At 44.8% G+C, this 15802-nt stretch overlaps 1 protein-coding gene and 1 pseudogene across 1 annotated transcript in view; one reads left to right on the top strand and one right to left on the bottom strand.

Annotated features, from left to right (window-relative positions):
* Nucleotides 1-15802, bottom strand: part of LOC100524035 — a 130632-nt pseudogene that overhangs the window by 62906 nt on the left and 51924 nt on the right.
* The window catches only part of NXPE2 (neurexophilin and PC-esterase domain family member 2), a 37515-nt gene continuing 28311 nt past the window's right edge, over nucleotides 6599-15802 (top strand). The window contains exons 1-2 of the mRNA XM_021063950.1: nucleotides 6599-7946; nucleotides 13437-15458. The gene's annotated coding sequence lies outside the window, so the exon portion shown is untranslated. The remainder of the gene's footprint in view (nucleotides 7947-13436; nucleotides 15459-15802) is intronic.

Genomic DNA, 15802 nt, shown 5'->3' on the forward strand with positions numbered 1-15802 from the left:
TGTATCCTGCTATTTTACTGAATTCATTGATTGGTTCGAGTAATTTTTGTGTGGAGCCCTTAGGGTTTTCTATATATAATATCATGTCATCTGCATAGAGTGACAATTTTACCTCTTCTCTTTCAAACTGGAACTTTTATTTCTTTTGTTTGTCTGATTGCTATGGTCAGGACTTCCAATACTATGTTGAATAAAAGTGGGTGAGAGTGGGCATCCTTGTCTTATTCCAGATTTTAGTGGGAAGGGGTGCAGCTTTTCTCTATGGAGTATTACATTGGCTGGGAGCAAAACATTCTCTGACATCAACCACACAAATGTTTTCTTAGGTCAGTCTCCAAAAGCAATAGAAATTAAACAAAAATTAAACCAATGGGACCTAATCAAACTTACAAGATTTTGCACAGCAAAGGAAAACATAAAAAAAAAAAACACTCAAAAGACAACCTACAGAATGGGAGAAAATAGTTGCAAATGATGCGACAAGGGCTTAATCTCCAAAATATACAAACAACTCATACAACTCAATAGCAAAAAAACCAAAGAATCCAATTGAAAAATGGGCAGAAGACCTAAATAAACAGATGGCCAGCAGGCACATGAAAAAATGTTCAACATCACTAATTATTAGAGAAACGAAAATCAAAACTACAATGAGGTACCACCTCACACCAGTCAGAATGGCCATGATTAATAAGTCTACAAATAGCAAATGCTGGAGAGGACGTGAAGAAAAGGGAGCCCTCCTACACTGTTGGTAGGAATGTAAATTGGTACAACCACTATGGAAAACAATATGGATGTACATCAGAAAACTAAATGTAGAACAAACATATGATCCAGCAATCCCACTCCTGGGCATACATCCAAACGAAACTTTTCATTCAAAAAATACATGCACCCGCACATTCATTGCAGCAATACTCACAATAGCCAAGACATGGAAACCACCTAAATGTCCACTGCCAGATGAAAGGATTAAGAAGATGTGGCACATATACACAACAGAATAAAGAGGAAGAAAATAATGCCATTTGCGGCAACGTGGTTGCAACTAGAGATTCTCATACTAAGTGAAGTCAGAAAGAGAACAAGTACTGTATGATATCACTTACATGTGGAATCTAAAATATGGCACAAATGAAACTATCTACAGAAAAGAAACAAACTCATGGACATGGAGAATATATTTGTAGTTGCCAAGGGGGAGGGGAAGGAAGTGGGATGGACTGGGAGTTTGGGGTTGGTAGATGCAAACTATTGTATTTGGAATGGATAAGCAATGAGGTCCTGCTGTATAGCATAGGGAGCTATATCCAATCACTTGTGATGGAACATGATGGAATATGAGAAAAAGAATATATACATATGAGAAAAATAATGAACACTTTGTTGTAGAGCAGAACTTGACAGAACATTGTACATCAACTATAATAAAAGATTTTTAAAAAATGAAAAGACAACCTATGGAATGGGAGAAAACATTTGCAAATCATATGTCCAGTCATGGGCTTTACCTAGAATATATAAAGAACTTCTAAAATTCAATAATAAAAAGACAAATAACCCAGTTAAAAACAGACAAAAGATATGGATAGACATTCCTCCAAAGAAAATGCATAAAAGACCAATCAGCACATTAAATGATGCTCAATATCATTAGTCATTGGGGAAATGCAAATCAAAATAACAATGAGATACCACGTCCCATACATTACGATGGCTATAATAAAAAAGGTAGATAATAACAAGTGTTAGGATGTGGAGAAATTGGGATCCTCATCCATTGCTGGTGGGACTGTAAAGTAGGGCACCACCTCCTGGTAGTTCATCCAAATGTTAAAAACAGAGGTATCAGAGTTCCCTTCATGGCTCAGTGGTTAATGAACCCGATTAGTATCCATGAGGATGTGGGTTCGATCCCTGGCCTTGCTCAGTGGGTTAGGGATCCGGTGTTGCCATGAACTGTGGTATAGGTTGCAGATGCAGCTTGGATCCAGCATTGCTGTGGTGTAGGTGGGCAGCTGCAGCTCTGATTTGACCCTTAGCCTGGGAACCTCCACATGCCTCAGCTATGGCTCTAAAAGGACAAAAGACAACCCCCCCAAAAAAAAACCAGAGTTGTCATATACCCAGAAATTCCACTCCTATGTATATAGCAAAAGAAATGAAAACATATCTCTACACAAAAACTTGTACATAAATGTTTATAGCAGCATTATTTCTAAGAGCTCCAAAGGGGAAACAACTTGAATGTTCATCAACTGACGAATGGATAAATAATTCTGTGGTCTATCCAGACACTGAAATATTGTTCAGCAATAAAAATGAATGAAACACTGATTTATGCTACCATACAGAGAACTTATACTAAACCAAAAAACAAAAAGCCAGACATGAAAAAAATCATATGTTGAATGATTGCATTTATATGAAATGTCCAGAAAAGGCCAAGTGACTAAAAGCAGATTAATGGTTGCCTGAAGCTGGAAGTGGGAATAAGAAGGGACTGAATATGAAGACAAGAGATCTTTTTGGATGATGAAAATGTTCTAAAATTGATTTTTGGTAATGGTTTCAAAATTAGGTAAATTTATTAAAAGTCAGTGAACTGTACACTTAAAATGGGTAAATTTTATGGTATGACCATTATAGCGCAATAAAGCTGTTAGGAAAAAAAATTACTAGTTATGCGGGATGTATGCTCAAATAGTGGAATGTGTCACATGCTAGAAACAAATCGAGGGAAAAATCAGTTCACTCTGTTTGGGGCAGGAAGGTACTAAACATGGAATGTGGAATGGAAGTTGTTCTTGGTTTCATCTAGACCCGAACTACACCCAAATCCATGAGAGTCGCTGTTGTCTTTCTAAGGTTAGAGTTTAAGCAGGTACACCGTGAGACTGGTGCAGAGAAGGAGTTCATATGAACCCAGGCGGTGCTTGTCAAAAGCACAGAATCCACATCTTGACACCTCTTTGTTATTTCCTCCTAGTGATATGTGAGTATCTTATGTAGGAAGTTGTATGTGATAGTAGTGCTTGAAATGAGGGGGTTCCTCAAATGGTAAAGCTTTCCTAAACATTCCTTTTAACAAGTTTAAATCAAAATGTTTAGTGATATGAAAGGATATGTTCGCCAATATGTTACTATGACCTCTGATGGCCTAAGGTCATACCTAGGCATCAGGTATTTCAAAACAAGGGGCAAGGAGGCAGTGGACAATGAGGGTTGCCTTCAACAGAGCCACTTTCAAACAATTAAATCTCCATCCTCTTCTGTGGAATCCCTCCTCTTTTTTTTTTGAGGCTCATTCTCTTCTGCTGATAACCATCACCACTGGCCTCCTTTATTTGCCATCAATTCCTTACATTGTGAAGGAGGTTAGTATTGAATTCCTGACCTTCTCTCCCAACCCAAGTTCCACTTTCACTGTTTTTTAAAAATTTGTTTTATTATAGTCAATTTACAATGTTGTATCCATTTCTGCTGTACAGCAAAGTGACTCAGTCACACACATATATATACACACATTATTTTTCTTACATTCCATCTCATTCTTTACCTTCCAATCATGTTCTCTCACAAGAGACTGGATATAGTTCCTTGCACTGTACAGCAGGACCTCATTTCTTATTCATTCTAAATGTAACAGTTTGCATCTACTGCCCCCAAACTCCCTGTCCATCCCCTTCCCCCTTGGCAACCTCGAGTCTGTTCTCTATGTCAGTGAGTCTGTTTCTGTTTTGTAGACAGGTTCATTTGAGTCATATTTTAGGTTGTGTATTGTTAATAGGCACATGGGCAACACGTCTGATATCTAAATCCTCATAGTTTCTTGTGTCTTTAATCCAGTGCCCTTCCTCTTGACACCACTTTTGAGAATCAGACCCATGGACATGTCTCATACGTGGCATTAGCCTTGATTTTTCTGCTACTTCACTACCCCACATAGTGAGGACAACCTCCTTTGCTCCCTGCTGCCCCCTCACCTTTTCACTCTTACTAATCTAAAAAGTTATTAGAATGCTTAGACCAGGGGTGATAGGCAAATTTTTTCTGTCAAGGGGCAGAGAGTAAGAATTTTAGGCTTTTGGGTCACATGATCTGTCGCAATTACTCAACTTTGCTGTTCTAGAAAAAAAAAAAATACTGTCCTAGACAATATGTAAGCAGATGGACATGGCTGTTGTCCAAGAAAAACTCTATTTACAAAAACAGGACACAGATCAGATTTGGTCCATGGCCATGGTTTCTACTCCTCTCCTCTGAGGTTAGACTCAGGCCCAGACATGGGCTTACAAGCAAATAGATTTACTTTTTCAGCCTCCCTCTCTCCAACCATGTATTGGGGAATGATGCTTTCTAACTCTGAGTTTATAGAAATTAAATGAGAAGATGCCTCACTAGCATCACGTGATCAATGGCACACAGTACTGAGGAGATTCATTTTTTTTTTTTTTTTTTTAAAGGAGTTCTAATAAAATCTTCTTTCTCCAGGCTGAGTTCTGGATGAGTTGAAGAATTAGAAAAGAGTAAGCAAAGGAAGAACCATCCTCTTACCCCCCCAAATGCACTGTTATGTATAAGAAAGCCGTCATTGGAGAAGGTGGCTTATATCTGTAGGCAAGTGGCCTTTCTAATCCTGAGTTCCAGAGTCAGAGAAGCTTACCATTCCTGTCCAGGCAGCTCTGGACCAGGTCAGCCTTTTGGAACAGAAAGAAGTTGAGGAGACTGGGTACCTTCTTCTGAAAAATCCTTAATACCGGGAAGGTTAATGTTTTATCTAGAGCTAATGTTCATGCCCTTCTCCTGCTAGTCCCAGACTGGATGTTTACATGCTCGAGGTCAGTGTCTGGAACCTCTCCCACAAGGGAACAGCCATCACACTCACACTTTGTCATAGTTTCCTGAGGGTGTGCCAGGGTTGCTTAGTTCAGACTTCTTGTGAATGTATTCCAACCGGAGGCCAGAATGGATTTAACCTCCAGGAGCCTATGGGTATTACTGAAAACAAAACAACAACAAAACCCCTCCCAAAACAACAACAACAAACCCCCCCAAAAAAACCTGCTAAGGGATTAAGATCCTTTGGCATCTTTTCTACTTATTAAGTTTATTTTCTTAAAAATTTATGCCAATGTTGCTTTTTCCCTGGGGGCTGTTGAAATTTAAATTGACGCAATTGTCTAATGTTATTTACCAATCAAATGGCTTTAATTCCTGAACACTGAGTAAAATTAACACCCTAAGAAAGTATAATGTTTAGTTCCCAGTACCCCTCCTCTCTCTAAATGTGGCCTCATACTTCCCCTACCACCAGGCAAAATAATTGAGAAAGTCAAGACAAAGTCAAGACTGTTATTTTCAACCAAAAATCACCTCTCCATTACATTTATTTCCTCTGAAAACAATCTCAAGGATGTGGACCAGACCCTGAACCTCCTATGCCCATTTCCTGTGGGATGCAGGCCTGTACAACTCAAGGACCTAGTGCTCTAGCCTCAGCTCAACTGCCAATGCTGTGACCTCAGCCAGTTTGGGGGCCTCTCTCCAGGTCTCAGGCTCTTTGTTACACGAGGGTTGGTAGTATCTGTCTTGACTAACTCAGCAACTCTTATGAACACAAAGCAAGTTAATTAGATATTTTAGGGGTACAAAGCATTTATTATGCTATTATTTCTGTGGCTGTGATAATCATGCTGTGGCTCAGAACACACATTTATCGTCAAGGATTTAGGGAGCCAAGTGTTTTCACATAGTGCACCACAAGAGAAAAGGCTTTTAGGGTTTAGTTTTAGAATGCTGGAGCCACTATTATAATTGTCACAATACTGGAGTACAAGGCAGTAGAGAAAAATATGCCTTATAAGAGGTGGGGAAGGATTGGTAGGATCTATGTATATTTTCTTTCTTTTTTCTTTTCCATTAGGATTTATCTCAGGATATTGAATATAGTTCCCTGTGTTATACAGTAGGACCTGTTCATCCATTCTATAGTTTGCATCTGCTGACCCCGAACTCCCATTTCTTCTCTCCCCCACCCCTACCCTAGCAACCACAAGTCTGTCCTCTATGTCTGAGTCTATTTCCGTTTTGTAGATAGGCTCATTTGGGCCATAATTAATTAATTGGCTGTGCCAGTGGCATGCAGAAGTTCTAGGGCCAGGGATTGAACCTGTGCCAGAGCAGCTGAGACATAGCAGTGACAATGCCAGATCCTTAACCTGCTGTACCACCAGGGAACTCCCTGTGTCATATTTTAGATTCCACATATAAGTGATAGCATATGGTATTCTCTTTTCTTTCCATACATACCTTCAGAAATTATCAACTGAATCTCTGTGCCAATCTTCTACATGCTGTGATCACAGCCCCAGTATCCATACAGTTATATGGTTATGTGCCTGGCAAGTTGGTACAGATGCAAACAAATGGGATATGTACAACATACATCACATGCATGAAATAAATACATGTATTTCTATTTGGGTATCTCTATCTCTATAGAGATATTGCTGCAGAGCAAAGCAAATAGAGTATGGCTGGTATAATACCATGGTAACAGGCCACCTGGTAGATGGCTACACTGTGACCACTTACTGTTAGTGGCAATGACCCCCATGTCCTCAGGGTTTGCTCTTTTGAATTCTCTCCTACCCTGGTACAAATGAAGGTTGCAATTGGATGTAGACCTATGGCCTTTCCCCTTGTGACCTGAGATTTAATTTAATTCATCACTGTTGGGATGCTTAATGGGTGCAATTATTCAGAGCAAGGGGAAGAAGGCACTCCAAATATTAAGAGGAACCAGCCAAGTCAAATCTCAGTCTTTCAGGAACCATGGACAAGGGCTTCTGTTTTCCTTCTTTCCAGTTTTCCAGATACTTCTCCTGCTATGGTAAAAGTGACTAATCTCATAGGACAGAGAAACCAGAGTAGAAGCAAGGGCAGTCTGCTACGCATATAAATACATAAGGCCTCAGGGAGTTCCTGCAATGGTGCAGCAGGTTAAGGATCCGGCGTTGTCTCTGGGGTGGCATGGGTGGCTGTGGAGCCATGGGTTCCAACCCCAGCCAGATGCAGTGGGTTAAGGCTCTGGTGTTGCTGCAACTGTGGCATAGGTCATGGCTGTGGCTTGGATTCTTTCCCTAGCCCAGGAACTTCCATATGCAAAAGGTGACTCCAGGTTGATATCAGATATGTCTGTTCTCTAAAATGAACTCCTTCTTGGCTTCTTTCTCTGGCTCTGTGGAGTGAGCAGAGGCAGGGCATCATGAAATAAGAGTTTTAACTAAGGAACAACCCTCCCCCTCCCCTGCTAAAAAGGAAGCTGCAAGCCTTTTCAGCTATGCCCGCCTCATACCACCCTTCTTGTAATAATGTAACATCTATGTACCCTACATCCAAGCCAGCAGCCCTGCTAATCCTGTTCCCAGCATTGTTTATCAGTTCCACTTCTGTAAACTTGCTTGCTCAGTTTCTTAGGGAGGAACACTGTCTGCTTGGGGAAGGGGGGGCCGGTGGGTCCAGGATATTTACATGGGAAAATCAAGACCTTGTAATGTATAAGAGTTGCTGAGAACAAAGATCTGGTGCTCAGACTCTGGAGGTGACTCCTCTGAGCCCACACCAGTGCCGAATAAACTTTGCTTTTCCATATTTCTGAGTGCCGTCTGTCTCCTTCTGCTGCCACGTTTTTTGCGGTTCCTGCAATATTTTGGTGCATTGGCCAAGAAGCCGACAACTGAGCTGGCCTCTTGTGCCACCGATGTTGGGGAACCGAGGGAGGCCATGGTTGTTGGCCCGGTGACAGGTGGATAGTGTGCACCGGCTATTTTGCTGGATCCAGACCCCTACTCAGGCCAAGCTGGCCTTAGCTCACAACCACGTCCCGAATGGACTCAGAAGGAGAGTGGAAACAGGTTCCAGGACAGGACATCGGACTGGTGAGTGCCCCGGGGACATCTGCCTGAGTCAGGACCCACCATACAGTGGAAGGAGAGACTGATCACCTCTCAGTGACCAAAGGGTCACTCAGGTCAGGATTTGTTAACCTTGCGATCGGGAGGCTTGTCAATTCTGGGGTGTGTGTGTGTGTGTGTGTAACTGGAGAGAATGAGAGCCCATGCTCTACCATCTTTGGACGATGGAGCCAGAGTGGGTCTGAACCTGCAGTTCCTTGGTGACCCTCACATGGCTTATGGTGGCCCTCTTCAGAGGGATCCTGATGTTGGATCCCACCTATGCTAAGAGGTGCCAGAAATATCTCCTCTGGGAAGCGGTCAGGTGGACAAAGCAACTGTTACCTGAGGCCTTGTCCTCGCTGTTTGTCTTGCATCACCCTCACAGGGTGGGACTTCACACAATGGGTAAATCGGCTTCCAAGCCCACTGTCTGAGTGTATGGTTAAGAATTTTAAGAAAGGATTTTCTAGAGATTATGGTGTTAAACTGAGTCCTGGAAAGCTGTGTACCCTCTGTACCCTAGAGTGGCCCTCCTTTGATGTTGGATGGCCTCTGGAAGGGACCTTAGATGTGTTCATGGTTGGAGCAATATATAACGTTATAACAGGAGACCCTGGACACCCAGACCAATTTCCATATATTGATCAATGGTTGGAAATTGCCTATTTGAGGCCCCCATGGGTTCGGTTCTGCACCACAGACCAGGGACAGTGTAGGGTGCTAGTGGCCCAGTCCAAGAAGAAAACCTTGTCTTGAGAAAAGGTGCCACCTATTTTTCAAGGGGAAACTGAGGATTCCCCCTCTATGCCACCTCCCTATGTGCTGCCAGCCTCACCTCTGGGAGCCAAAGGTCCCCAGATGCCAGATGGCACACCACCTTCTGTTTTTCCTCCTACTCTTGCTGCTGAAGTTCTTGAGGCAATATCACCCTTGCAGCCAGATTCTCCAGAACCAATGAGCAGGCATCTCCAGTCAGCCCAGGGAGCAGCCACTCCAGCATTGCAAATGCCCTTGCAGGAGTCATGGGGACCACAGCAAGTCACCCCTAATGGGACCATACAAGAGGGGGGATGGCTTTTTTATTACCAGCCATTTTCACTGCCAATCTCCTTAACTGAAAACACCATACTCCGACATAGTCTGAAAAGCCTCAGGCACTGATTGATCTCTTAGAATTCATTTTCCAGACACACTGCCCCACCTGGCTAGACTGCCAGCAACTCCTTTTTACTGTTTGACACTGAAGAGCACTGGTGAATTGTAACAGAAGCCCAGAAATGCCTTCAGACCTATGCAGGGGGTTGAGCAGACCTGGCAAACTGGGTAAGGGAAGCCATCCCAGAAGAAAACCCCCACTGGCACTAGGACACCGAAGAAGGGGAAACATCATCTAGAGAGGTACCGGTAGGCCTTCCTGCAGGGGGCAAAAGCTGGGGCTAAAAGGCCTACTAATATAGCTAAGACCAGTGAGATACTACACGAGCCAAATGAAAGCCCAGCCAAATTCTATAAGACACTATGAGAGGCATTTTGAATCTACACCCCCTTTGATCCCGAGGCCCCCGAAACCCAGTGGATGATAAATGCTGTCTTCGTGGGACAAGCCCAATCAGATATCCATAAAAAGCTATAGAAATTAGAAGGATGTGCAGGAAAGAATGCTATGGAGCTGTTGGAAATAGCCAACAAGGTTTTTATTAACCGAGACCAGGTGGCCTCGCGATGCAGAAAAGAGAATGAAACAAAAAGTGACACTTCTGGCGGCCGCCCTGTCAAAACCAGTGCCGCCAGTGGGACCACCCCATAGGGGACAAGTTCTAAGGCCAGGGAAAAGGAGTCCCCTGGAACGTGATCAATGTGCTTACTGCAAAGAAAAAGGACACTGGAAAAATGAATGTCCGGTTGGTCAACCATCCTGAGAAAAGAACCAAGGCCCCACCTAGCTGGTACCCATCTGAGCCATTCAGCACTGACCTGATCAGCCTAGCCAAGTCCAACTAGGGGGGACCAGGCTCTCTCCAACTGGGCCCCTGAGAGCCTATGGTCAGAATTCAAGTAGGGGGACACCCCATAGACTTTATGGTAGACACAGGTGCCAAACTGTCAGTGGTCATGCAACCTGTAGCTCCCCTTTCGGGGAAAGAAACCACCACCACTGGGGCCACAGGTGACCACAGGCCCTTCTGTGGTCCCTGGTGATGCCAATTAGGAGGCCATGAAGTAATACTTGAATTTATTTACCTACCTGACTGCCCCATCCCCTTGATGGGAAGAGAGCTGCTGGCTAAAATGGGGGCACAAATTTCCTTTTCCACTGATGGATTGACCCAACTCAAATGAACAGAATTCCCCTCTCCTTTAATCATGGCTCTCGCTGTAAGAAGGGAAGTGGACTGGCACCTGTACTCTTCCCCTTCAGAAATGGGGACCATTCCCCCAGAACTAGAGACAAAATACCCATTGGTTTGGGCTGAAGGAACCCCACCAGGACTGGCAAAATGCCACGCTTTCTATCTTGACTGATCTAAAACCCGGAGCTCAACTGGTAAAGCTATGGCAATAGTCAATTCCCAGAGAAGCTCCACTGAGAATCCAGGTTCACCTGGATAGGCTGCTTCAGCACGGACTGCTAATAAAATGTCAGTCTCCCTGGAACACCCCTTTACTGCCCTGTAAGAAAACTGGGAACACCAGACTACCGCCCAGTTCAGGACTTGAAAGCCATAAATGAAGCAACAGTCACAATACACCCGTCTGTCCCTAACTCGTATACCCTGCTAGGGCTGATCCCCTCCCTGCTGAGTGGTTTATTTGCCTGGACTTAAAAGATGCCTTTTTCTGCCTCTGGGTGATGCCTGCCAGTCAGCCCTTGTTTGCCTTTGAATGGGAAAATCCACATACAGGGACAAAGGAACAGCTCACCTGGATTCAAAAACTCCCACAAGGATTCAAAAACTCTCCCAGTCTTTTTAGCGGCGCCCTAGCCACTGGCCTGGCTGAATTTCCTGGACAAAAACTGGGCTGTGTTTTGCTACAGTATATTGATGACCTCTTACTAGCTGGCACCACGCAGGCTCAGTGCCTAGAGAGAACAAGAGCGCTCCTTTACCCTACTAATGGAGGCAGGGTATCAGGTATCAAAAAAAAAAAAAAGGCACAAATCTGTAAGAAGCAAGTCAAGTATCTGGGCTTTAACATCATGCAGGGCCGACGAATGCTAGGAAGTGAAAGGAAGCAGGCAGTTTGTGCCATTCCTGTCCCTACCACCCTCGGGAAGGTTGGTGAGTTCCTAGGGGCAGCAGGATTCTGCTGGATATAGATCCCTGGGTTTTTAGACTTGGCCAGGCCTCTGTATGAGGTTCTAAAAGGGGAAGAAAAGGCTCCCCTTGCATGGGGACCAAGCCAGGAGGCAGCATTTCAGACAATTAAGACCAAACACACTGAGGCTCCAGCCTTGGGACTTCCTTTTATCATCAGAGAATTCAACCTTTTTGTTTGTGAGAAAAATGGGATGGCTTTGGGAGTCCTAACCCAAGAATTCAGGCCTTGGCAGAGGCCGGTGGCATATCTGTCTAAACAAATTGACTCAGTTGTGGCCGGATGGCCTCCCTGCCTCCAAGGGCTGGCAGCTACCACCTTGTTAGTGAGAGAGTCTGACAAGGTGACTCTGGGACAAAACCTCAACGTTCAAGTCCCACATTCAGCTGTAACCCTAATGGATACGAGGGGCCACCACTGGCTCATGCACACATGAATGCCTCATATGTGAAAATCCATGGGTCAAACTGGAGGTTGTATGAACTCTGAACCCAGCCACTTTTCTGCCAGATGAATTGGGACCCCCAAGACCATAACTGCTTAGAGGTACTAGATGAGGTGTTTTCCAGCAGGCCTGACCTGATGGATAAGCCACTCCAAAATCCTGACCTGGTTTTATATACTGATGGCAGCAGCTTTATGGAGGATGGAAAAACAATGGCAGGATATGCTGCGGTATCTGACTTAGAAGTGATAGAAGCAGAGGTGCTTCCTCAAGGCTGGTCAGCACAGAGAGCAGAATTATGGGCCTTAATCAGAGCACTGGAACTCAGCCAAGACCAGCGAGTTACTATCTATACCAACTCATGGTATGCCTTTGCAATTTTACATGTCCATGGAGCCTTGTATAAAGAAAGAGAACTCCTCACTGCTGATGGAAAAGGGATTAAAAACCAGGCTGAAATCTTAAAGCTCCTGGAGGCAGTATGGGAGGCTAAAGAAGTTGCAGTCATCCACTGTAAAGGCCACCCAAAGGGAGACGACCCAGTGACAAAAGGAAACCATAGTGCTGATGCAGCTGCCAGACAGGCAGCCTGGGGACAACAGCCAGACAAGCCCAAGCTCTTGCTGGCCCCAGAAGTGCCACCTGTCCCTGGATATTCTCAAGAGGAAGAAAAATGGATGAGGGAGGAAGGAGGAACCAAAACTAAGATGGGATGGTGGGTCCCATGGGACCACCAGGTTTATGTCCCAGAAGAGCTAGCCTACAAACTAGTCCACCAACAAGATAAGCTCACCCACATGGGCAAAACTGCCTCAGAGACCTTACTGGGCCGGTACTGTCTCATTGCATGTCTTCCCGCACTCAGCTCCTCTGTCTCCCAAAGATGCATAACCTGTTTGCAGAATAATGCTTGCCAGGGGCCCAGCAGACCAGCTAGGACACATCACTGTGGACTGTCCCCATTTGAGGATCTGGAAGTGGACTTTACTGAAGTCTCCCCAAGCAAGGTGTACAAATACTTACTAGTTTTTATCTGTACTTTTTCAGGATGGGTAGAAGCCTTCCCTACCCTAACTGAAAAGGCAAGAGAAGTAGCCAGGGCACTTCTGAGAGACATTATTCCCAGATATGGAATGCCTCTGACCATCAGGTCAGAGAACGGACCGGCACTTATGGCCGAGACAGTACAACAGGTGGCAAAAGTCTTACAGATCCGATGGAAATTACATTCTGCTTATCGCTTTCAAAGTTCAGGGAAAGTAGAACGCATGAACTGGACCCTTAAACAGACACTGGCAAAGTTATGTCAGGAAACTGACTTGCCCTGGGTAGACATGTTGCCGGTGGCCCTCCTAAAAGTGAGGTGCTCGCCCTGAGAGGGAATAGGGTTCTTGCCATTTGAAATCTTATATGGGAGGCCACCTCCACTGATCAATTTAAGAGGAAACACTAGGAAGTTGGGAGACTTGGAATTACACAAACAATTACAAGGACTGGGGCTCACTCTCTCTCAGATGCATGGATGGGTCACAGATAGAATACCTGTGTCCTTAGGCATTAACAGTTTACCCCTACAAGCCAGGGGGCCAGGTGCAGATAAAGGACTGGAAAAAGGAGCCTTTGAGGCTGGCATGGAAGGGCCCCTATACTCTAATTCTAACCACCCCCACTGCTCTCAAAGTAATAGATGCTTGGATCCATCATTCCAGAGTTAAACCCGCTGGCCCAGCTGATGACCGTGGAGAGTGGGAGACCGCCCTTGATCCAGAGAGACCTCTTCGCCTGACAATACAGAGGAGGAGACGACGATCTCAAAGCCCTGCTCTGACCACACCAGAAGCTGGTCAGTCAACGCACGGCTGAAGCTTGAGGAATCAGCTGCCCGGTAAAATAAACTGCCTTATCTTCCACACGAGACTTTCTTACTATTATATACTGTTATCTTATATCCAACATGTATGTATGTTGCCTGTTGCTGTTAATCTGGTCCCCCTTGGCTCTGCCAGGACCCATTTCCTTATGTGACCTATGCATTCAAGTGACCCAATCAGATCAAGGGGTTACATGGACTTTGCTTTCCTCCACTCATTTCTCCTGTCCCGGGAGAAATTCAAGGAAGTTGTACCCCCAACAGGCCCACTTATTCTATCTGTCAGCAGTGGGACCAATATACTTGCTTTGATCCTTAATACTCACCAACTGAGGAGTGGTTAGAGGTCTGGCGCTCTCATAAATCAGGGCAACTAAGTAATTGGACCCAAATTACCAGCCCTGAGTTGCCAGTATCAATACTTTTTGATGCCTGTGAAGCTATGAATGTGTCATGGACTTCTACTAGACCATGTGGAAGCCCATCATAGGAAAGAGAATATAGGCTCCAGCATAAATATATGTGCTGGGGGACCCCCTGGAGCGGTTGCCAGGAATGCACTTACTGGAGCGGCATAGCCTGGGCAACCTGGGATAAGGGAGACAGAACAGCTGTTCTTCAGAAGGGTACAGCCCCTCCAGACTGTCAGACTAAAACTTGTAACCCAGTTTAATTTCACTATTTTCAATTCCAGTGAGCCCAAATGGAAGGAGGGTTTCAAAATAAGCATTCACATTAAGGGAAGAGGCCTTGACCCTGGAGCTGTGTTACATTTCCAGAGAATCACGCTTGCACTCCAAGCTGCCTCTCACAGGGTCTTTCATTCCTTTTATGAAGAGATAAAAAACACTCCACCATTCCGGCCACAACTAAGAAAACTTGTTCTTAGCCCTGGCAGAAACTATTGCATGAACTCTCAAGATCTCCTCTTGCTATGTATGTGGGGGAACGAACACAGGAGACCTTTGGCCTCGGCAAGCCAGGGAACTGAACCTGTTAGAGCCTCATAATGAGACTGTATACCCCCAACTCACCAATGGGGTATGGCTCCTCAGAACTGCTGTTATAGGGAGAAACCATCTTGTGAGGTGGGGAGGATGGTTCAAAGTTTCAGTCGGAAGCCTAACATGTTTAGGCCGAAGGTTTTATAATCTGACTGCCCAAAAGACTCAGTGGTGGTCATCTCCAGCCTCTCAGAGCCCAGGCCTAATCCCCTAACTTTTCCCACCTCCGACAGGCATGGGAGGATATTAGTGCTGATATCCAATGGCGGGCACCAGAGGGATTATATTGGATTTGTGGAAAAATGGCCTATTCCATACTCCCCCCATTTGGGCCGGGGCATGTGTACTGGGAACAATCAGACCATCCTTCTTCCTGCTCCCATTGTCACTAGGGGAGCAACTGGGAGTTCCTATATATAGGGCACAGGGCGCCCAGAGAGACTGAAGGGCTCTCCAGATTGGAGACTGGAAAGATGATGAATGGCCCCCAGAATGGATTCAATATTATGGGCCTGCCACCTGGGCAGAGGATGGCTCTTGGGGATATCACACCCCTATCTCTATGCTGAACCACATCATCAGACTACAGGTGGTTTTGGAACTTGTAACAAATGACACTGCAAGGGCCTTGACTATATTGAACCAACAGCAAACTAAAATGTGCAATGTCATCTACCAAAATCGCTGGGCCTTGGATTATTTACTTGCTTCTGAAGGAGAGGTTGGTGGGAAATTTAACTTGAGTAATTGTTGTCTACAAATAGAGGATACTGGAAAGGTGATAGAAGAAATTGCTGACCGCATGACTAAACTTGCCCACGTGCCTGTACAAACTTGGAAGGGATGCAGTCTCTTTGGTAAGTGGTTCTCTTGGTTGGGAGGAATTAAGACAATGGTTGGAAAGATCATGGTCATACTCGTGGGGTGCCTACTTATTCCCTGCCTTATACCTCTCCTGATAAATATTATAAAAGGTTTTATAAGAACCACGGTTGAAAGAAAAACAGCCTCGCACCTGCTACTTATCAGAGGTTACCAATGGGTAATGACTGATGATGATCTCTGAAGGGTGCAGATGCACCCTGAACATCAAGAGGGGGGAATGAAATAAGAGTTTTAACTAAGGAACAACCCCCCCCCCCATCTAAAAAGGAAGCTGCAAGCCTTTTCAGCTATGCTCGCCTCATACCACCCTTCTTGT

This window comes from Sus scrofa, chromosome 9 (genome assembly GCF_000003025.6).
Source record: "Sus scrofa isolate TJ Tabasco breed Duroc chromosome 9, Sscrofa11.1, whole genome shotgun sequence".
Classification (NCBI taxonomy): domain Eukaryota; kingdom Metazoa; phylum Chordata; class Mammalia; order Artiodactyla; family Suidae; genus Sus; species Sus scrofa.